Genomic DNA, 6,000 nt, shown 5'->3' with positions numbered 1-6,000 from the left:
TATAGTTTGGCAGATATTAGGGTTTGAAGTCAGGGTATTTTTGCCAAAATCTCGGAAATCCCCCGTTAGGAGTGGGTGATGGTCGGAAACCCCCAGCGGCTAGGGTTTAATACCTCAGAAACTGTAGCACTTACAGAAACGTATTAGTGCCCATTTTACTCAACAACTCTTTCTCTTGCGAATAAAATTATCCCCAGGTCTCTAGGTCCTTGCGTTGTTGAGTAATGACGTGGGAATGAGAATTAATTTTCGCCGCAGGAGCAGCATGAGACCAGGACGTGTTTGTCCATCTGCCCCTGGTGCAATCTATGGCTTTGCTGTCAATATGATAACTTACTCCACTACTAGATAAACTAGACACTGTTACATCCAAGGCATGGCTTATGGCACTATCACTTACTGTAGCCCTTTTCCAGCATCCTTGGGGATGATGCAATTGGCAATAGGCAGCAGGGATGGACTCAGACAAAGGGGAACCTGAAGAAAGCATTGTACACCTGGGAAAGGCAAGGAATAGACTGACTCTCGCCTGTGTGGTATAGAGGGACTCCTTCCCTGCCCTTTGGTGGTGAGATGAAATGGCGGCCGGTTCAATGGTGTCGGAAAGAAACTTGAGTGTATGGCTGTTACCCAGCAGCCCCGTAGCGGCCCATAGCAGCCTGATTGTGATGTGTATACACGTCACTCAGCGGATGGGGGTTAAGAGTGGAGTCTATGAATATGGTGCAAGGGAGAATAACCTGGGCATTAGCTGCTCACAAATGTCCTTGGGTGACACTCCCTGGAGGTAAGAGGAGATGGCATCAATGATGATCTGGAGAAGGGCGGCAATATCCATGGTGGGAAGAGGTTGTGGCTGGCTTCCTAGTGCGGGGAGTGATGAAGGAGGTCGCTGGAGCTTCATGGCTGGTGGGATATGGGTTGCATGGACACTGAGGTGGGCCTGTTCCTGCAACTGGCCTTGGGAGGGGAGTAGAGATGGCAAGATCTCATCCATCAGGGCCTTGTCTGCATGGAGACATGGGTGGGGATGATGACGTTCAGACACACGGGGATGTCTCGACCTTGGGGGTGAGTGGACGACTGCTGAGTAAGGCAATCTCTGGGCAGGTATATTGACCACAGTAGTTGTTAAGGATTCTGAACCCCGGGTCCCCCAATCCTTTGTGGCAACCCCGTCATCCTGTTCTTCGAAGGCACCAAACTGGTTTGTAAGGGGTATCCCCACTGCGTGGAAAGACAACCCCGACCCTGAGGAGTAGTAATTACCATGGTCAAGGGCATGCGAGGGAGCCCAGAAGTTGTCTCGTTGGGGAGTGCTCACCGAAAAAGTCGGCAGATGCAACACTCCAACAGAAACGGGATGATTGTGGTGGTAGGTGGCTGGAAAGGCATGCAAGGTCTTGTTGATGTCTGCCGTGGATATCAAAGTGTTCCTGGCGTCACGGTCGACACTCAAGGCCATGTGATTGACAGGACACACTTGCAAAACTGGCCTATGGACACCACCTCACAGGTAGCAGTGTGGGTCCAAAGCACAGGCGGAACCATCCTCTGACCAAAATTTGTGGTTACCACTACACATGGAACACTGAAAACAGGATTTACATGTGGCAGAACCATGACCGAACACATGACAGCAAAAACGTCAACAGATGGGAAAAGAGTAAGGACTCACCCGAAAAGATACCCCACCATAAATCTCGCTCAATGGTAAGGGGACGCACAAACCAAAGTCGAAGTGGTATAGAATCCTTTGGCTCACCTAGTACAGGAAAGCTGGCCAGGAACCGAACCTCCTCCAACAGGCGACATGATTCCAGGGGGTGATTAGGGTTGTGCCACAGGATGCTGATTTCCTGAGTGAGGTCAGCCACAGGAAAATACAGGCAACAGGAACTGTAGTAACAAATGTGTAAGTACCAGTACGCACCTCCCAGTCCTGCAGCCTTGTACACTTCACCCCACAGGGGCCAAGTTCACTTAGCAGCTCCATGGGGGGAGTCGATCATAGACAGATCCATCTCCCAAATCTGCACCTACAAAGTAATACCCGGTCCCCGTCCCGGAGGGGCTCTGGGACGGGTATTGTTTTCACTTGGTTTGACTGTTTGTTTGTTTGTTGGTTGGTTGAATGGTACCATTGCCCTTAATAAAGCTCTTATCAGCACTGTGCCACTTAGAAAAAGACCTACAACTAAGTACTCAATTATCTTGGGTAGGGAGGGAGGGAGGCAGTAAAACCTTGGACCCAGAAGCCTCCTGGATGTGAAAAACTGCAAACACATCCCCCTGAGGCTCACCTAACGAAGTAGAAGAATGGAAAGCAGAACCCCTAGTCGTTTTTACCTGCCTGGGAAGACCACCAACCCTGTCACGGGTCCTCTTAAGGCCGTTGGAGAAGTCCAAAAGTTGTGGTAGCAACGCACTCCCCCCCCCCCGACCCACAGATGGCTTAGACATTACTCTGGCAATCACCAGGAAACTGAAGACAAACCCGATCAACACAAAAAGCAAACTATGCTGGCAAAGGCAGAACACCACAACAGAAATCTGTACACTATCTTCTTCTTGGGTGAAAGGGTGGTGTAGTCAGAAGCCCAATTCAGCCACCCTAGGGCCACCCCAGGCTAAAGGACCAAGGGTGATTTGCAGACATCATAGCCAGTGTAAGTGCCCTGACTGCCTCAGGAACTTCAGGGTGTGGTGGATGACTGCAGCCCCCTAACAACACTGGGAGAAGGAAAGTTGTGATACCCATAGAAGCCAAACCATCTTTGAGCTTCACACGTAGGGAGTGAAAGCAGGGACAGTTTAACAGGAAGAAGTGGACCGTGTCTTCAACATTCAGGTACCATTGACAATGAGGGCTTGGAGCTAAGTTCATCCTAAACAAATGGAATCCCAGACCTATATGGCCTATTCTCAGATGCACTAATGGAGTATCCATGGCTCTGGACATCGAACGCACCCATCGATTGGGAGAGAAATCTTGTCTATAATGCCCTAGGGTGGTACAGGAATGACCTGCTCGCAGAGTTGAATTCCAATGGGAGTGACAAGATTATAGGACAAGATGGAGGAAACTACCAAAAGTCAATGGGTAAGGATCCATAGAGGGGGAAGAATGTGCCATAGTAGCAGCTCTATCAACAACCTCATTAGCTCGGATATGCACGGGGAAGGGTATCCATTGGAAATGCATAGAATACCCAATGGAATCCAAGGACAAATGGATGGACTGAATCTCGAACACCAACTGTTTATGTGAGGAGGGGGATAGGGAACTTAAGAGGAAGAGAGAGGATAGTGAATCAGTGAAAACAACTATTGACTGAGAGGGGGGATAGCATATCCCTAACAAACTGCAAAGCCCCTATAATAACAAACAACTCAGAGGCCACCACAGAGTGGCACCCATCTAGTCTCCAGGTTCGACATAGGGAAATGGCCTCAACAAACATGGCTGCTGAGGATGATGATGTTGTAAAAGAGTGGGTGTTATCGGAGAAAAAACGGAGAAGTCCTTGATATCGGAGGGAGACAAGTAAATAAGTTGGGGGCAAAGAGATCATTGCTAGCTTTACAATAGGGGACTTGGAGGGTGAGACTAAACATAGTAGGCAGAGGGAACCAAGGGGGGATAGGGGGAGACAGGGGAGACTGGGGAAGCAGTAGGAGGAGAGAGGGAGAGGATGGAGAAGGAACAAAGGGCACGGAGAAGGAAGAAAGGGCACGGAGAAGGAACAAAGGGCACGGACAAGGAAGGGGGCATGGGAACAGAGAGGCCAGGGGAGAGCATTAAGGGAGTCAACAGGAGTATGGGTGCAAAGGATGCAAAGACGATAGGATGGAGAGATGGACACAATATGACGATATGCCGTGCAGGCATGATGATGCCTGGCCCATGCTATTATGGCATGACACCAGCCTCCGCGAGTAGGGACATCACCAGAGAGGATCTAAATGCCCCCAGTGTTCTGGATGGCGTCCAATCTACCCAAACCAAAACTGAGATACCGAACTGTAAATATCGACACCATACTGAATCTTACTCATGATAGACACTATAAAACTTTAATCAAACTTCCCAGGAGGCCCACCAGCGTGTCTCAGTTAAACGTATCATTATGTCAAGGCGTTTCAAGCATGAAGCCCTCAAATACTCAATTTAGGATTTCCATGTTAGGACAGGTCCATCCAAACGGAGACATAAGAAAGTGTGTTTGCATCGCAAGGGGACTGGGCTACCTCCCAGGGAGATATGAGGGAGAAACGGAAGCTAGGTTACACTTGAGGGTAAAAGACATCAATGCACATTTATGAACATTAACCTGCAAATTCCACCTGTCAAACCATCGAAGGAGGGCATCCACCCCAGCGTGAAGGCACTGTTGAGCCTCTGACAATGAGGGAGCTGTACTGAACAGTGTCAGGTCATCTGCATAAACGAGAAGGGTAGTGGCTGGGGGAGGGGGGGAAGATATTTGAAAAGAGCACATTAAACAAGAATGGGCTTATGACAGACCCTTGAGTAACACCACCCCTATCAAGATGGTGTTGACATGGCCCCTCCCACTGACACTGCAAACTGCGTACCTGTCAAATAACTGCGCAAACAGGAGAGGGGGGGACCCCTGGATCCCCTTAAATGCCAGTTTGTATAAAATAGCCTTGTGGAATGCAGAGTCGAAAGCACCTGCTAGATGCACAAATAGAGCTGACATGACACCCTTATTGCGATACGTTTCTTGTACCTGATGTTCCAGCTGATGTAAGACATCAAGTGCACCCCGGCCTGGTCAAAAACCACACTGTTCCTCCAGGAAGATATCGTTTGTCTCTGCGCACCACTGTAAACTAGAACCAACCATCCTACCCATTAATTTTCCTAAGCTCTGCGGGAGGGCAATGGGGCGAAATCCCGCAAGCTGTGAAAGATCTACCCGACTTTGGGAATGTGAAAAGGATAAAGTCTTTCCAAGGTTCTGGGAAAACATCTGTCGGCCAACTATCTATACGAACATAAGAAGAGAGGATAAGTGCAGTAGGCCGGTTGGCCCATGCTAGGCAGCTCCTAGAAGAGTAACTGAACTACTAGAATGAGATAAGGACGCTTTACTCCTGTAAGGGGTGGCCACAAACAAATCGCCTCCATGTCACCCTGTCCCCCGCCATTTCTCTGCCCTGCTCCCAGCACACACCCTCCTCTCCATTCCATCCCTCCATCTCATCCTTAGCTTCCCCATCCCTCTCCCCCTCACCCACATACACTCTCCTCGCAAGTGTCTCGCTCTCCATCCCCTCCATATGGCCAAACCACCTCAATGTATTTCTCCTATCCACATGCACACCACAATGCTCCTTCGCTTACTCATTTGTCAGTCAGTCTCTCCATGTGACTCCACATACTGCTCTCAAATAACTCATTTCCACTGCTCTCACTTGACTTGTGTCCCTCCAAGAAGGTCCAAGCTTCACTTCCATACGTTAGAGTTGGTATCACAATGCTGTCATGCAGCGACTTTTTTACTTCCATGCTCACTTCCCTGTTTCTTATCATTGCTTTCAAAAATCCAGCAACCTTTCTTCCTTGTTGTACCCATTCAAGCACTTCATCCACTAAACTTCCATCCTTACTCACACGCTACCCAAGTGCTTAAACGCACTTAGATTTTCCATTTCCTCATCATCCAACCTCACTGTACATTCAGAGACATCATTTCTCTCGACGACCATAACTTTACTCTTCCCGACATTCACCTTTAGATTCCGCTTCTTACACACTCTCCCAAGCTCATTCTCGAAGCCTTGCAGCTCCACTTCGTCCTCACTTAACAATACAGTATCATCTGCAAACAACAGTACAGGAAGTTTCCAAACATTGCCCTCTCTCACAACAGCAGCTCCAGCATCCACTGCCCTAACTAGTATCTCGTTTATAACCCCATCCATATACAGATTGAACAACCATGGAGAAATAACACATCCCTGTTTCAA

Source organism: Coenobita brevimanus, chromosome 103, assembly GCF_032717465.1.
Source record: "Coenobita brevimanus isolate Jiangsu-jjx chromosome 103, ASM3271746v2, whole genome shotgun sequence".
In the NCBI taxonomy this organism is placed as follows: Eukaryota; Metazoa; Arthropoda; class Malacostraca; order Decapoda; family Coenobitidae; genus Coenobita; species Coenobita brevimanus.
Note: the sequence above shows the minus strand (reverse complement) of the source record.